This window comes from Lathamus discolor, chromosome 7 (assembly GCF_037157495.1).
Source record: "Lathamus discolor isolate bLatDis1 chromosome 7, bLatDis1.hap1, whole genome shotgun sequence".
In the NCBI taxonomy this organism is placed as follows: domain Eukaryota; kingdom Metazoa; phylum Chordata; class Aves; order Psittaciformes; family Psittacidae; genus Lathamus; species Lathamus discolor.
Window position 1 is genome coordinate 22266886 of NC_088890.1, and position 18264 is coordinate 22285149.

Consider the following 18264-nt stretch of genomic DNA (forward strand, 5'->3'; position numbering starts at 1 on the left):
CTCTGATTTTATTGTAGGAAAAGCTGTTGTCACGGCTTATCTGTCCAACAGGGAACATGTTTGGTGCTGGAAAGTTAACGTCTAGTACTTGTGCTGCAGGTACTGATGGCACAGTTACAGCCTGGAATGGGCAAGTTGTGAGAACATGAGCTCACATATTTTTTCTCTTGCCTTAAAAGTGACATTTAAGGGCCAAACCGATCCTGCAAATCTACTTACGACTCCAATATTTAGGCCTTCTACTTTGTTTCTTACAGAATCCTACTCCACTTAGGAAACAACTATCGTGACCTGAGAACGCTGGCTTTCAGCAGATAGTACTTCACACACTAAACTCTTTCCAATTTGGATATAGTGACCTCTGATAGAAACACAGATGGCATGGGATCATTTTAGAAAAGCATGTGAGGTACCAGGCATTTAGCTCTTCTAATGTCTTCATACAATTAAATACTCTCACACAGAAACATCTTGATATTTGGGCTGCTTTTCACCATTTAATTTTTTTTTTTCAGGGCCTGGTTTAAAACACCGTATTAAAACCCAGATCCATCAAGGATGTACAAATATTTCATTGGATCTTGATTTGTCTCGAAATAAAGACAGAAGGGAACAAAGAAATGCGCCAGTTTGTATAATTCACATTTTCTCCCTTTGAAGGCTCTTGAGAGGTCTGTACTGAATCCAAAAGCAGCATTTGAGTGTTTTCTGTTGCTGACCTTGATGGAGGAAACCCTGGATTGGAGAGGGGCTACACTATGTGATCCACCCAGTACCGCTGTCTAGAGTGAAGCACTGTGTTCAGTATCAGAGTTGCCAATGAGCACTTCATACGCAAATTTTATCTTTGGAAATTAGCTTCTGAACACTGAAATTCACAGCAGTCACCCTACAGCTAATGAACCCAACTCAAGAGCATCTTCAATTTGGTTACTGTCACAGGGTGCATGTAAAGGCAGTCTTAAAACACCTGGGACACCCGTCTTTGAGTCAACAGTGAACTGAATTGGCAGAGAGGTGTACAGCTGTGCTACGTGTGGCTCCAGAATGGGACTCTGCATTTCACGGGACCTCAGTGCTGCTCCAAAACAAAAGGGAATGGAGTAGAGGGGGATCAGGAGGGAATCTGAGGTTTGATATTGCAAGAGAAGTTGACAGGAAAACTCCTCAGTTGCCCCTACTTGAAATACAACAGCCTGTGGGCACTGAATGAGATCTGTGTGGCCAGCAATACATATATATACCTTATATATAAGGTAATCTTTGGCTGGAACTTCTTGGCCCCTGTTCAGAAATGCTGGAACACAATGGAGTGACCTGAGTCATGGCAGTGGGGACTCAGCTCCAATTGGGTTTGAAATGTGAAACAGAACACAGGTATTTTATTCAGAGTAAACTCAGGAAACAACGAACCTCCCCTAGCTGGGAGTAGATCTTAAAAAACCCAAACAAATTACTAATGTTTATTGGTCTCTTAGGTAATATTCCCTCAATCTGTTGATTCCTGTATTAAGGAGTTAGCTGTTTGCCTTGTTTCAATCACTTGTGTAGGAAATGTACTTGGACTCGAAGTGAAATCCTGCGCTGAGATGAAGGGAAGGATTTCCATTGACTTCAGCTGAAACAGGTTTTGAACGTGCCTGTTCCTGTCAGAGGACAGCTTTCCAGAGCTGCTTGTTGCAATTCATCCATTTATAAAACTCTGCTGTTGAAATACTTTATACTTCATGGCAAATTTTTATGACAGCTGAAACTTTTTAACAGCATGCTGACAACAATCACGTTTCCTGTGTTTGCATCTTTCAGACAGTCCCATACTCTCGTTATTTCACACTATTTATTCCTTAGTTATTCTCATGCCTAAGGCACCTAGTGTTTTACTTGCCTTTAGGGTTTTTTCCATTGGTTTGATTCAGTTTCACCAACCTCTCTCACCTGCTAAAACACCAGAAATCCCACCTATGACTTGGTGTTATGCTGCTGTATCAGAACAGCATCTCCAGTGCTTCTGTACCTACGTACATCAGGAGGCTGCTGTTGAGCAGGGAACAGCAGGAACACTGTTCTGTTCACCACCACCACTGAACAGCAAAAGGTTAGTCAGTGTTGACTTGGCCTACTGGCATTGGTAGTGCTCACTGCTGCTCTCCTGCACCCCCCACAGCAGCCGCATTTAAAGCGGTAACAGAAAAAGGAAATGTTCCGCATTTGTTCAAAACTGAGGGAAATTTGCTCCGTACTGTCCTTCTAGCCATTGTTTTCTGCAGCTGCACCACCTCTTTCACTACAGAGCATACGATAAGGCAGCTGGGGAAGCATATTTCAGCTGATGAAGAAACGACCAGGATGGTGTTACATCAGTGCCTGAAACCAGCTTCAGTCTTACTTTCCTGTAAAGTATCAAGGGAAGTCTCTGACTCTGCTTGTTTTGGCATTAAATATGATTGAGTTCTATGTACCAGGTCCTAACAGCATCAGTCACAGCTTAATCAGGCAGGATGTTAGTCACGAGTATTAGCTCTTTGACATCGTACAGATTTTTTTCTCTAGGAGTGGGGAAGTTCAAACTAAACTACACCTTTCTCTTTTTCTTCCTTACCCCTCTTCATTTTAGGTAGCTACTGTGGGAGGAGGCATTTATACACGGAAGATTCCACATGTGAATTGGGTTTCATGTGCTACATCATTTTGGGATACTGGGATTGATTTACTACTCCTTACTACTTTCACTTAGCAATTTATGTGTACTTACTGGGAGGACCGAGACCACAGATAAATCAAAAGGTAATTAAAGAGTGCATAATATATAAGGAAACATATACAGGGAGAAATAAGCTCCCTCACAGAACTGGGACTTGCAATTACCTTATTTGATCCTTCTCTCTGGCTTTATACTGTGCTGGGTTTAACTCATCAGCACAAGATCATTTATAGAAGAGAGTTTTAACGTCAAAGGAAGTTAAGTATTTTTTCAGTAATGTTCTCCTATTTTAGAAAGGACCTTTTCAGGCACCAAAAAAGCAGTCCTTAGTAGTATTATATGACTGGTAATAGCTTTATTCTAAAGATCACTTTAATACAATAGGCTGAAGTAGAACAGTATCTTCTTTTCTAATGCATGTAAGCTTTGCACTACAGCTTTGCTACAGTGGTTTTAAGTGTCTGAAACAAGCTAGTATAAAAATCAAATTCCAGTGAGACCATCATGCAACAGATCTGATTTCTAGCGTTGGAACAAAACATACATTGACATCTGGTGCTTCCAGTAGCTCCTGTCGTGACTCATCTCTACAGAACCATGGCACTAAATATACAGCTAAGCTTGTCGAGTGAACGCTGCTTTCTTGACTAAACCCAACCTCCTCCTCTGCTGGACCCCTTACGGCTTAGCAGAGGTCTGAAGGCCCCACCATGCACTGATCCTCTAGAACTGAGGGACTTCAATTGTCTTTTGGGAATTATCAGCCAAAGCCACTAATATGCATCTGAACTTGTCTGTTTTGAGCAGATTATCTGAGATTTTCCTCCCTCTCACACACATCCCTCCCTCCCCTTGCATGTATCAGGTATTTAACAGTTTGCTTGGTGAAGCCAAAAGATGAACCATATGTACGCACCTATTACTAAGTCCGGCCTGCTGGTCAGCAAAAGAGAGAGCAAGAAGAGCTTTTTGGCCTAAGTATGACACGGCATTTCATATGACCACAGGACCCCGATATTTGCTGGAAGACTCACACAGCCAGTCATTCACAGTCTAGGAGGTTCCTCGAGTGCATTGATGATAATTTCTTAATGCAAATGGTGGACGTACCAACTAGGGGAGCAGCGCTGCTAGATTTAGTACTCGCCAACAAGGAGGGTTTGGTCGAAGTGGTGACGGTCAATGGCAGCCTTGGCTGCAGTGACCATGAGATGGTGGAGTTTAGGATCCTGTGTGGGAGGAATAGAATACCTAGCAAAGCCACAGTTCTGGATTTCCGAAGGGCCAACTTTGGCCTCTTCAGTCAACTGCTAAGGGAAGTCTCATGGGAAAGTGTACTAGGCGGTAAAGGGGCTCAAGATAGTTGGTTAGCATTCAAGGACCGCTTCTTCCAAGCTCAGGATCGGAGCGTCCCAATGAGTAGGAAGTCAAGTAAGGGATCTAGGAGACCGGCGTGGTTAAACAAGGAGCTGCTGGGCAAACTCAAGTGGAAAAGGAGAATCTATGGATTATGGAAGGAGGGGCTGGCCGCTTGGGAGGAATATAGGACAGTTGTTAGAGGATGTAGGGAGGCAATTAGGACAGCTAAGGCCTCCTTGGAACTCAATCTTGCTAGTCGGGTTAAAGACAATAGAAAGGGCTTCTTCAAATACATAGCAAATAAAACTAAAACAAGAGGCAATATAGGCCCACTGCTGAACGAAGTGGGTACCCTGGAGACAGAGGATATAAAGAAGGCAGAGGTGCTGAATGCCTTCTTTGCCTCTGTCTTTACTCCTGCAGACTCTCCCCGAGGGCCCCGGATTTCTATAGCCCCAGAAGGAGTCAGGACAAAGGAGGAGTTTGCTTTGGTAGATGAGGATTGGGTTAGGGATCAGCTATGCAAACTGGACATCTGTAAATCGATGGGTCCGGATGGAATGCACCCACGGGTGCTGAGGGAGCTGGCGGAGGTCATTGCTAGGCCACTTTCCATCATCTTTGGTAAGTCGTGGGAAATGGGCGAGGTGCCTGAGGATTGGCGGATGGCAAAGGTCACAGCAGTCTATAAGAAGGGCAAGAAGGAGGACCCGGGTAATTATAGACCGGTCAGCCTTACCTCCATCCCTGGAAAGATGATGGAACAACTTATTCTTGACTCCATCACTAGGCATATCAAGGATGAGGGGGTCATTAAGAACAGCCAACATGGTTTTATGAGGGGGAAGTCATGTTTGACCAACCTTATAGCCTTCTATGAGGAAGTGACTAGGTGGAGGGATGATGGTAGAGCGGTAGATGTAGTTTTTCTTGATTTCAGTAAGGCATTTGATACTGTCTCCCACAGCATCCTCATAGATAAGCTAAGGAAGTGTGGGCTTGACGATCAAGTAGTGAGGTGGATCGAGAACTGGTTGAAAGGAAGAAGGCAGAGAGTTGGAGGTCTGTGACTAGTGGAGTTCCTCAGGGGTCGGTGCTGGGACCGGTGCTGTTTAATATTTTCATCAATGACCTGGATGAGGGAACTGAGTGCACCCTCAGCAAGTTCGCTGATGACACAAAACTGGGAGGAGTGGCTGACACACCAGAGGACTGTGCTGCCATTCAGCGAGACCTGGACAGGCTGGAGAGTTGGGCGGGGAGAAACTGGATGAAATTTAACAAGGGCAAGTGTAGAGTCTTGCATCTGGGGAAGAACAACCCCATGTACCAGTACAGGTTGGGGGGTGACCTGCTGGAAAGTAGTGAAGGGGAAAGGGACCTGGGGGTCCTGGTGGATAGGAGGATGACCATGAGCCAGCAATGTGCTCTTGTGGCCAAGAAGGCAAATGGCATCTTAGGGTGCATTAGAAAGGGAGTGGTTAGTAGGTCAAGAGAGGTTCTCCTCCCCCTCTACTCAGCCTTGGTGAGGCCGCATCTGGAATATTGCGTCCAGTTCTGGGCCCCTCTGTTCAAGAAGGACAGGGAATTGCTTGAAGGAGTCCAGCGCAGAGCCACAAAGATGATTAAGGGAGTGGAACATCTCCCTTATGAGGAGAGGCTGAGGGAGCTGGGTCTCTTTAGCTTGCAAAAGAGGAGACTGAGGGGTGACCTCATCAATGTTTACAAATATGTGAAGGGTAGGTGTCAGGATGATGGAGCTAGGCTTTTTTCAGTGATATCCAGTGATAGGACAAGGGGCAATGGGTGTAAACTGGAGCATAGGAAGTTCCACGTTAACATCAGGAAGAACTTCTTTACTGTAAGAGTGACAGAGCACTGGAACAGGCTGCCCAGGGGGGTTGTGGAGTCTCCTACACTGGAGATATTCAAGGCCCGCCTGGACAAGTTCCTGTGTGATGTACTGTAGGTTACCCTGCTCTTGCAGGGGGGTTGGACTAGATGATCTTTTTAGGTCCCTTCCAACCCTTGGGATTCTGTGATTCTGTGATTCTGTGATTGGATCTAACAATCAAGGATTCTAAATATACCATGAAAATTCTAGGTGTGTGTTGCTAACATCTCTCTACATACATTCAATTGATAGCTAAAGGTTAGTTTCCTTGCATCTGCTCTCACAGGTTGGAAGGAGGCTGAATACAGAAGCACAACGGAAAAGTTAAGCATGTTAAGCATGTGAATCTGCTACCCAGCCTGCAAAAGCTCAGCAGACAACACCCTTTGGGGCGCTGGCAGCAGCTCTCTAGGATCTATTATATCAGCAATTCTTCTCTGCCACAATCGCACTGGTCAACACAAGGCTGCAGAGGGGAGAACTTCTAATGTAGAAAGCTCATACACTGAACATGGCACCAAGTGTCCAGAATCCCCTTCGGAAGCACAAGAGAATTTCTTGGTAATGTTTCCTCTTAGGGAATAAGCTCCACAGGTCTCAGGTTTCCCACTACCAGGAAGATTTCAGAGCACACCTTCCTGTGTGGAAGAGCATAGAACAGAAACAATCCTCCTGGGATGTGGAGCTGCACTGACACTGTATTCTATTTTTGGAGCTCTACTGGAACATTTCCAAGACCACCAGGACACAATCACTTCAATATGGGTGGTAAACATGTCTCTACTGTTACTGCAAACTTTTCTGCACTGTCTGCTGTGCATTCTTTAAGCACTGTTTCTTTATTGGAAGGATTCTTGTTGTGGTGTCACTTCATCCTTGGACCTCTCTCTGAATATACACATGGAAAAAAGCAAACAAATCCTGTGCTTTGCTGAGCAGAAACCATTTACTAGGTGGAGCCCACAGACAAATCAAGGTAAGAAATAATCTAATGAGATAGGGCTGCTGAACCACAGCATAATTCCTTTCCAGTTTGAGCCTCATCACTTCATCAAGCTGCTTCCAATTACAAGGAAAAAAATGCCTGTACACCTTATAGGTAAGATAGAATCAGTAACAGAAAGTTGGGGGTCAAGGTTAACATTCTTAGCCTTAAGGCTACTTCAGTATTGCACAAGAGGGGCTAGATTTGATGTGGCAGAATCAGTATCACAGTAGCTCTCTGCAGTACTTGCTTATCACACTACGCTAAGATATGGAGACATTCATCCCAAAATTCACATCCTCTTGCCTAAGAAACACTTTGGCCTCTGCAAGAGGGGCTGGTTTTTAACACTTTTAACTTAAAAAAAAACCCTGTGATAATAGCATTGAGCTGCACATTTCAGTCAGACACTATGAAATCAAAAGCTTCATCTACTTGTTTGCTGAAGTTAAAGATACTGGCTCTGAGTGCTGCTGGGTTTCAAGTGTTATAGTAACAGAATGGCAAAAGTAAGTACATTAAGCCTAAAACTTGTATATTACTCCAAAAGTAAAATAAAACAGCCACTCATTTTCATCTAAGACTCAAGCTCTATTTATTTCTCTCACATATGGGGCCTTACAAATGTGTCAGTGACAATGGGAGTATCACAGATGGAGTGGGTAGCAGGTAATTCTTGTGTCTTTCATAAGCATACTCCTTGTACTTAAAATGTGAAGTATGTTAAAGCTTTTAAGGCACTTTGTACTGCTAGAATCAAACTTACTGGTATGTTTCTCTGCCCAAATCTGCTGATACCCTACCAGCTGTATTTATGCAAAAAGCCAAGGGGCAGTTAAGACTAACACAGCTCCCCTTTAGACTCCAGGTTTTTGTGCAGCAATTTAAACTTCCACTCAGAAACCAGCTCTAGAGCAAGCGCGGTTCCTGCACATTCATCAGCAATGTGGATTCCTGCTTCACAGTGAAAGCTTGTATCAAAGCTCTTCTTAACAAAAGTCACAGAATAATTTTCAGTTAACACTGAATAACTGATTAACACTAATTCTATAGTTAAAAGTTCTTTTTTTTAACATGGTCTTGTCTTTATTTCCATAACATAGGTTCTGATTTCCTGTAAAATTCACTTTTTTTTTAGAGAAAGTAAAGGCCATTCACCGTAAGATTGCATAGAATGCTGTATTTTATTAACTAAATCAAACACGTACAATTAAATTCATACAGGATGTTCAATATAAGCACATTTAGCATGTTTATAACCTACAATTCTGACTCATTGTCGAGTTTAAATAGTGGCCAGTGCAGGAATATCGTTAGCTCTATACAAGATGCTCAGCAGTTAAAGTCTCTGTATCCCATAGCAGAGGGTATCCAGCTGAAGCCCTACCAGAAGTATTGCTGTAGTGATGGACTACTTTTTAACGTGTAATTAATTCCATGAGACAAGCAATGTAATTGTTCATTTTGACTGAAAACTTCCCTTCTGTGAGGCTGCAAACAATCCACGACCAACAGCTTTTTTATTAGGAGTGCCTGTACCTGCTGAAAAACCACCAGTTTCAGGTAAGCTGTAAGCTGATCCTGCTGGGAAAGGGAAACTTCCATTTTACCACTTGACATGCACAAAGCCAAAGGAAGATACATTTCAGCTACCTGATTAAGAACACAGTATTACTACCTTAATGTTCAGTTTAGAAGTCCATACCACCTCCATCCTAACTGCAGGGAACTCAAATCTTACTCTTGAAGGAGCTGACTTCCAAACACAGCCTCTTACATATCACAACCTACGGATATCACAATCCAATGTCTCCAAAATGGCAAAAGCACCCCCAAAAGCAGCATTTTCCCAGCAGCTGGAAATACTGAATTCCAGCTAGCAGCATTACACTTGAGTTTGGTACCAAGTTTGCTGATATAGTGGTTTCATATGCTTAGAAATAGCTTGTCATTTCTCTTTACGTACCAAAGCTGCAGAGGTTAGGGTGGAGCCAGAACAGTCCTGGTGTTATAATAAAGCCCTAAGAAAGGCAGCAGGTTGTATAGTTACCTCCTTGTGAGCAAAATCCCTGCCCTAAAACTATGCAACCTACTACCTCTTCCTAGGAGCCCAATGCTTCCTTTTTGCAGTTCTTCTCCCTTAGCAGCTGCTCTGTGAAGTCATTTTAGCTTACCAGCTGCTTCTGGTCTTCTTCCTTCTAGGCCTTGGCACAAGTTTCAAGTTTACAGTGTTATTGTTGCTTGGTAAGTAGTTAACCTGTTTTAACCCTCCAGGCTTAAATACTCACAAACGGCTTCATTTTCACTATGCCCAGAATGCTAAACTTTCAGTCCCAAAAGGCATTTCATGCTTTTCTTTGTTACTATAGCAAGATGCTAGCTGGTCACACTAGTGCAGAAGCACTTAGACTGGTTACACCTAGGATGTCAGGAGGAATAAGAATGCAGTAAGTTTTAAAATGCCTTTTTATAACAACATTAATCACCTCAGAGAAAAATTACAGATCTTGGATACTCAAACTTCAGTTTTATGCTCCCCCCAAAAGGTGAGGGTTGCATTTTAGCCATTCAGCACTTTAATTTTGTATTACATTGTCTCACATGCTAGAAGAGTTGGAGAAAAGTAAGCAGACTTGTTAATGAAGTATAATTACAAGTTTTCCCTCCAACTTCTACTAAGCAGGTGGAGTCAAAGAATTTTAATGCATTGTAGAAGCTGGAGTCTCAAAGCAGTTTACCTCACAATGTACAAGTCTGAGCTACTCGTATTTTTACATTCAAACCAAAATTCTGTTAAAATGATTTCCACTCTATATCTAGCAACATGTGTGTGTTCAGTATCCAGCCAGCACTGTGCCACTCACCTTGGAAGAAAAAATGTATTAGTCCAATACATCATTTGGGGATTACACCATTCACACTGACTGTTAGTCCTGAAAACTCTGTCACTGATTAATCTGATACTTTACAACCCTAAATTTATCTTACAGATAAATTTTTACTCAATGCAGACATGAATGACTGCAAAGGACCGCAGTTTGTTTTACTCCTCAGGGAAGGCAATAGATTGTATAGTTATCTCCTGAACAGGGTAAAATGACTACCCTACAACTATACAATCTACTACCTCACTCTGACAGAGAAGCATAAACTTCATCAAAGACCTTAAGCAGCTAACCACAGTTCCATTCTAAAGGATATTTGATACTTCACTTAGCAATGTTAAAACAACACAACAACCGGAACATCACAAATTTATATTTGATTACCCCACCATATTCATACAGGAATCACTCTAGTCTTCACTTTTTTTACTCGTTAGAAGAGAAAAACTAATGCAGAATGAGAACAGATTTTCTAAGAATTAGAAAAGTCTAAAGACAATTGCTCACAGGTACTACAGAAATATATTCTCCTATAATAAGCATTATAAGTACAGAAGTTCAGTAGAATCTGACATTAAGCTTAAAACTGAGAAGTTTCCATTGCTGATTTTCTGCTGCTTTAGGAAAGACAGTAGATTGTATAGTTATCTCCCAGTTGCGGGTATGACCCTAAAACTATACAACCTACTACCTCATCCCACAGTGCAGGCATCTTCACAGTAGACGTAGAGAGAGTGTTGCTTTAATAAAGACAAGTTAAGCTACCTGCAGACAGCACTTACATAACGACCACAGAAAAAGCATTCACACAATGAAGTTATTTTAAAGATGTTTCCTTAATTACAGAATTTTACCAAAGGCTTGGGTCTTAACTATATTTCATCTTTAGCAGGTTAGCAGTTAGCAGGTTGTAGCAGTCACAGAAACTAGTCATTAAACTTCTGTTAAAAAGCTATTCCTGTTCCACAGCTGTAACCTCTCATCTGAAATTAGAAGAAAAGTCTATCAGACATCATGTGCAGATACAAACTTCTTCCTCTTTAGAACTTTCAAATAATATAACCTAGGACCACAGCTATGCAGCCAATTTCCCTGGATCAGTATAAGGCCCTAATATTTGTAATTCTGATCAAATAAGTATTACGTATAGTTACTTTTCCCAGCTATTTCAACAGTAAATAGCTCAAAGAAAATAATTTACTGTCAAAAGTAGTATTTTGTCCTGCTTCTGTCTGTCTTCAATCATATACAGTCCTATGGCCAGTGATTCTTTTATTATAAACAAAACTCATAAAGATTACAGCCTATACCCTGACATGTAATAATAGTTAAAGTGCCTTACCAAAAGGCCACTTCAATTTTACAGTTTTCAGATCAGAAACAAGTGGGTTTCTCTAACTGCTCATGACATAACCTTAAAGCCAATTTCTACATTATTAACACAGCTCAAAATGATCCTGAAGTAAAAAACGTCTTAGAATACTGAAATCAAAATACTTGCCAGAGAGATGTATGACTTGCAATCCCCTTCTTCGCAAGGACATCCTAAGAATAGAGCTGAAGAGGAAAAACAATTGTTTTGTTAATGTAATTTATAAGATAGTTGAACATGTTTACAGAAAAGCAGTTTTTGAAACATGAAATGCATGTTTTACTAGTACTTCATCCCAATTCTAAACCGAGGTTTTAAAACCACTCTTCAAACAAAGCCCTGATACAACGAGAGCGCCCTAATGCATGATCATGTCCTTGCCAAAAACCACAACGCGTGACCCAATGCATTAATATACAAAGGGATGACGTTATTCCTTGAACAGAGAAAAAATTAAAAGTATTTTCCAACCCCCTCAACACTTTACTCCAGAATCCTTTATACAAATATTGATGACAAGTTATGGTGAATCACTCTTAAAATCTTGCTTGTAACTGGTACAAATCCCATTATTTGCTTTTACTAATTTACATGCCTACCAGAATATATATTTTAGCATGCACCCATGGACAGAAGCAGTTGATCCTAATGCCCAAAACAGTAATAAATCAGAAGAGTAGCACTGGGACAAAGTCAAACCATTAAAGAATACTGGCACACACCACAGCCTTTATACTGGCTCAGGCAGAGGTCCCGCTATCAAGCACATATTCAGTTGGAAAGATGACCCTCCCAGGTCTCTGCATCCAAACCTTCACCAGCTGAGCAGAATTCCTGTAAAGCACCACTTCTCAATGAGGGAGGCAGCCTGCAGAGGCCTGTCCAGTGAGCCCAGCTGCAGAGAGCCAGCTCAGCATCTGGAGCTTGTCACTTAGCAATTCCAGGTGAGCTTCAGAAAGAACTTTAAGATGATGCTGAGGATTCTGTGATGTACTGAAAACCTTTAAGCGGTATGAAAAACTGAACAGGTGTTACCACACAAAAACCTTATGTCAAAAAAGCAAAATGTATAAAAAAAACCTGTAAGACAACACTTCTGAACTTCTGTTTTTAAAATGAACTCTGAAGGAGACAAGGAACGTAGCATACCTAGAAACCATCTGCTGCATTTCATCACCTTTAGACAAAAGTTAATTATAAACCTAACCAACTTGAGATGTAGCAAAAAGTTTTTGAGTTCTATTGACAGTAGGCCTTTCCAATCTAAAGTTCCAATTTAAAAATTCTAACTCATTTTCTACTGACACCACTAGATTTTCCTGCTCGGTACTTGCAGCTCCTCAATCCATAAGATTCTACCTCCTTTCAAGAGCCCTTCATCTAATACAGGTCTGGATGGACTGTTACTTAAGGTAAAACGTGTCCTTACTTCCAACTGTTATCCTGTGGTTATCGTAAGTGCACACAAGACAGTCATGAAAACCTCATTCTGTAACAAATATGCTTTATGAAAGATCACCAGGTCATTCTTCTAACTACTGCAGAAAAGGAATTTGATGTTATATCACTCAGGTGCCACTTTTATTTGCTTTAATACTAGAAAGAAATAAAAGAATTAAAATTCTAGTCAAAATCCTCTTTTGAAAGAAGTTCTAGTTACCTTCTGCTTTTCTGTTTTCACTGTATACTTACATAAAGTCTAGCTAATTTGTGTTCTGCTTTATATTAATCCTGCAGTTTTGGAAGTTTCTAACTTCTGGGTTATATTTAATAGTGTTTAAAACTACTATCACCCAAGTTGCAATGTCCTTTCACAGAATGAGATCTGCCAAATCTCCTTGGGAGGCCTGCTGCATGCTGCTTCCCTGATACCACGCATTAAGGTTTTCTGGCACACAGAAGCAGAGAAGCTGGATGTACAGCATGCTCCTGGCACAGCCTCTACTGATGTGGTATGTTCTCATCTCCAAGTGAATCTGCTATCGCATACACCCCTGCTACTGAAGTCACCATGCAGAAGATACCATGTCTTGGTACAGCACAAAAGTTTCTGGGTTATCCACCTTTATATTCTCTCCTTCAGCAATAAACACCTAGACTATGATGAGACTTTCAGCTTTTAAGAAATAGAAGTTTAACTTGTTTTCCACGGTAAAAGCTGAGTTCAAAGTTCTATTTCTCCAGTCCCCACGTGTTTCAAACCCCCAGAGAACTGAAAGCAAAGGACACTGCAGTTGTGGAACTGTGTAACTTTCACAGAGCACTGGCACAGAGGAACATGTCCTCTGCCAAACCTCTCCACTGAAGCTGCCCAGCGCAGGCCAGGGCTGAGACACAGCCGGCACACAGCTTCCACCACACGATGGAGCTCCAGGCCTCGAGTCAGCACTAATTCAGTGACTTCATGCAGACTTACAAACTCAAGCTTTTTGTTAAGCTTTGATGGGGAAAAGGAAGCAGCAGGATTGATGTGAACTTGATCATCCTTAACGTTGCTTCTCCTCACCAGTTACCCCTGCACCGTCTGTCACATGCTACATGCACAGCTCATCACCTCTTTCCAAAAGTCCCTCAGCAAAATTACTGTCACAAAAGTTTCGATGTGAATTAAAATGTTCTCCTCTTCTATATTTAGTTTTTGTACCTTCCTTTGTATTAATAAAGTGCTTATCTGACTAGAACCTTGCTCCTAATTTGTGTCGAAGAGAAGTGACAGTAGCAGAATCTAAATACGCTCTATCACTCTGAAGTATGCTTTCCATGTTTTTCTTGAGCTACCTGCCTGAAACGATCCTAAACTGCATAGGAAAAAAAGGCTCAAGAATGCACATGTTCTTGTTTAGTAGCACACAATGGGACATTAAGCACTTTTAAGCTATTCTCCAACCTGCAAAACTGGAAAAAAAATCCAGCTCAATAGCTATGGTTTTTATTTGCTATCTGCTGAAGGAACAAAATGTGTATATGTGGAAATAACAGAAGTCCTGCTTCTTCTCAGTGTGATCCTAAAAGACTAATATTTTATTCTCCCAGTTATCATGTCCACTTTGCAGCACATAAGAAACCTCCTGAAGCTGAAAGTGAGCTCGTAGAAGGAACATTCCTATACAAACTGTGCTTTACTGACACCTCCTACATGCAGTGTGGAGATAAGCATATACGTTAACTTGAGGTATACAGTGCTGCAGTACATCCTTCTGTGAAAGCATCATCTGGCAATTGTAAATTTGTGAAGAGTTTGTTATCTGAAAAGACTCTAGTGCTTCGGTTCAGCTGTAGAAATTCAGTGGGTAATATTAAGCACAGCAAAAATCAAAACTAAATTAAAAACGTGTGTGAAGATTAAGACTAAAGAAATCAGTTTATTGATTATCAGACTAAACAAATCAGTTTCTTGGTTTGGGGTTGATTTCTTTACTGTTACTTTGTGCAAAGCAAATTCACCTGCACTGAATACAGACACTGACCAAGAAAGCAAAAATTCTTTCAGCGGAATGTAACACTTTCCAGGTGAAGTCCAGGCACCTTTTCACGCCCCAAACCTTAAATTTCAATACCTCTACTCAGCCACGCTAGTCCATTCAGCAACAGTACACTTGGAGTAAGTGTGAATCACAACAGAATGCTGTTTTGAAGTGGCAAATTTTACAAAGAGGAGAAAAGGAACACAAGCAGCTTCGGCACTCAACGCTATACAAATGTGCTTCACCTTGAAGCACAAGCAGCACCAAGGCCCACACACCTGAGGGATGTGAGTCCACTACGGTATTTCTTGGCATTTTTCACACAACACTGTAAGATTAATACATCTGATTGTCACCAATAACGTATTTCTCTGGTGCCTCAATCAGAAATAGGTATTTTTAATTAAAGAAAAAAATCTATATCCCATCTACAATTAACTGCTTTAACACAAAGTATTCTGGTTTTAAGTAATTATAAGATGAAATATACTGGCTTGCCACACTTTTAATTAGTATATTTCATTTTGGCTTATTTTTTAATCATGTAGTTACAGACAGAATATAAATATCCAGAAACAGTGGCTTGAAAGAAAACAGAAGTCATTACTGTCCACTCATTAACTGAATGAAGCACATCTCCTGTGGAGATCTCCAATATTAACAAAGAAACAAAGTAATACAAATCCTACCATCTTCTCACACGCATATTCAAGTTTACAATATTGGTATTAAACTACCTGTATAAGTGCTGCATGCATTACAGTACTGTACAAGGCTGGCAAAAACCTCAGTGAAAGGAGTAACATGTAAGGATTAATGCTGTAAAAACTTTGTAAAGGAGTAACGTTGTAGTAGTGTACTACACCAAAATGTTGTGTATTCAAAAAGAATTTGTGGAAATCTGACATCTGTCAGTGCACTGCAAGAAGATTTATATAAGCACATTTCAGTTTAGCTACAGCTTCAAATGAAACAAAGGCCTCAACACACTTCTGAAGAGGAAACCATAATTTGGTTATTTATCCTGCTTCAAGCAAGAGTGCATACTTACTTCCAAGCATAAAACTCTGTATTTAATCACTAGATTCGCGTCTTTTAGATCATGCCACTAGTAAGACGGCTAGCTTCTCCAGCATAAACTTTGCATGTTAATCTAATAATTATGCAAATTGAACAAATAATTAAGTTAGTGCATGACAACATTTTCAAGTATGTTGTGTTACATTATTAATTCCCAGCATAACATCTAATGCAATTTACAAGGCCTGGGAGCCTTTCACTATTTTGCAAATGAACTGTTTTCCACTGTTGACAACAGAGGAAAATACAGAAGGCATTTATCAAAAGGAAAGTGAAATAAAGATACAGCTTCTTAGTAGCAGAAAAACAAAACAAGTGATTCCATGTTCTATCTAAGCTTCCTTTTGGCAAGTCTCCAGTATTACTATACAACTATATGCATGACCTATATGGATTGAGGTTGCATTTCAGATATATAGAGTACAACTTGGTGAAACAGTGAAAACAATTACAATCAAAAATTTTAAATTAAAAATACCACGATAAACAGCTATCTAGTATGCTCATCTTCATGCAGCCAACTACTACATACAAAATACTACTACTACATCTGTTACCACATGTCAAGTATACTGGAATGACTCTGAACAAGTCTTGAAGCAAGTCTGAACAGCCACTGTAAATAACTCCTTGGGTGAGTTCAGGTTGTTTAACAGCCGAGTGTTGCTGTGAACAGAACATATCACATTTGATGAGGAGCCACCCCAATACATGTGTGCTTTGGTGAAGTCCCCTGGAAGCCAGGTTGGCTTGCCTGCTCCAAGAATTAAGAAAGGATGCCCTGTTTCTTTAATATTAATTTAAAGAAATATTATTGGTTTTGAAGGGACAGACTCATTTTCTGCAAAATTCTGCTACTGATTAAGTGTGACCCACTGTTTTGATTAAGCACCATTCTGCAAGATTTCTATGCACATTTTTAACAGAACCAATTTTTCCATGCCAGTTGAGACTTGTATCAAGGCCAGAAAACGGTCTATGGAAAACAGGACAATTAAAGTCACAATGCAGAACACAAATCTCTAAGTGAGAATTACCATACCCTTCAACACCAGGTTGAGCTTCCACTCCTACCAGTCATGAAGATACAGTCTGAGCAGTCTCTCCCTCCAGAACTGACTGCACTGTGGCAGAATAAAGTCACATACACACGTTACTGAGCAGCAGGGACTGGTCCTACCCTGTGCCAGCAGCAGCACAGAGGCACAACAGTGGACACCTGCAGTTGGTGCCGCCCTGCCGTGCGCAGGGCAGCACGTTCCGCCGCCGCACTAGGTGCGTTCCATCCCGTATTTCCCCAGCCTCTGCCCCCTCGTTCTGAACGTGACTCGCCCCACGCGCCCCACGGGCTCCTATGGCCCCGTCGTGGCGGCACTGCCCGCCCCCCGCAGGGACCCCCGGCCGCAGCGCCGCCAGCGCGGGGCACGGCGGGCGCGGATCTCACCCCCGGCTCCGGTGCTGGAGGACCGGGGGGGGCTCCCCCCTGCGGCCAAGGTCTCCCCTGCCCACACACTTGATAGCGGAAGTGACGTATCCAGGCGCTGACGGCATCCGCAGCCTATCCCCAGCGGGCGGCGGAGCCAAGGCACCACTGCGGAGCGCCCGGGGGCGGCACTTCCGGGCCCGCAAGTTAGTCTGGAGTAGACGGGGGGGGGGGGGGGGAAGGCCTCGATGAGGAACATCACGACAATAACCGGGGGGCCCGAGGGCGGTGGAGGGGGGCAGTAAGCCCAGCCCGGCAGCAGCCGCCACGACCCCGCCTCTGACCGGGCCGGCGGCCCCAGCCCGCGGCCCAGGCCGCCCCGCCCGTCGGGGACAGTTCCCCCCCGCGGGGCGGGGACACCGAGTGGAGGAGCCGGGCTGAGGGGCGCGCGCACCGGCCCGCGGCTGGGTTGGGGGCCGGGCCCAGGCCCCCCCGCCTGTTCCACCCGCCTGTTCCGCCCCCCGCCCAGGCACCCGCGGCCATTCCCCGCGGGGTGCCCCCCGCCCGCGGGCCATGGCAGCGCCTCACGGGGACCGCGCCCACCGCCGCCGCCCCGTTACCTGCCGAAAGGGTGACCCAGAGCAGCGCCGGGACCCGGATGGAGTCGCGAACGCTCCTGCCGCCGCTCCCCGCGCGGCACCACGGGAAGGCGCGACGCGCCCCAAGCCGCACACCGCATTGGCTGACGGGCACCAAGGCCCGCCCACTGGAGGCACTGGGCGGAGGAGGCGACCCGTCCGTCATCCGAGGCCTCTAACACCCATTGGGGTTAGTGGCGTGGGGCACCGCCCCCCCGGGGCTTGAGGTCCTCACTGGGCAGCAGTGGAAAGGTCTCCGCCCCCTCCGCCATTTATTACAGGCGTCGGGGCGGGTGGCCCCGTAATGGCCCCCCCGGCGGCGGAGGCGGCGGGCCTGGAGCAGCGGTGTTGGGGGGTGCGGGCCCTTTCGCTCAGGGCGTGCGTTTGTGCTGTGCTGCTGGCGCAGCAGCCCTGAGGCCCGTGAGCCGGCCTCATCCCCTCCGGAAGGGGCTGCGCGGCCCAG

The 18264-nt window shown here is 43.4% G+C and overlaps 1 long non-coding RNA gene across 4 annotated transcripts in view; it reads right to left on the minus strand.

Annotated features, from left to right (window-relative positions):
- LOC136018050 (uncharacterized) overlaps positions 1-18010 on the minus strand; it is a 29407-nt gene extending 11397 nt beyond the window's left edge. Inside the window, exons 1-4 of one of the 4 annotated variants that reach the window (XR_010614204.1) lie at positions 17784-17990; positions 16783-16864; positions 11326-11381; positions 10520-10807 (exon numbers count right to left, since the gene is read on the minus strand). This is a non-coding gene — a long non-coding RNA (uncharacterized LOC136018050). Of the gene's footprint in view, positions 1-10519; positions 10808-11325; positions 11382-16782; positions 16865-17783 lie in introns of those variants that run through there. The other 3 variants (XR_010614201.1, XR_010614202.1, XR_010614203.1) reach the window with 3 other exon arrangements.
- Positions 18011-18264: the final 254 nt, after the last annotated feature.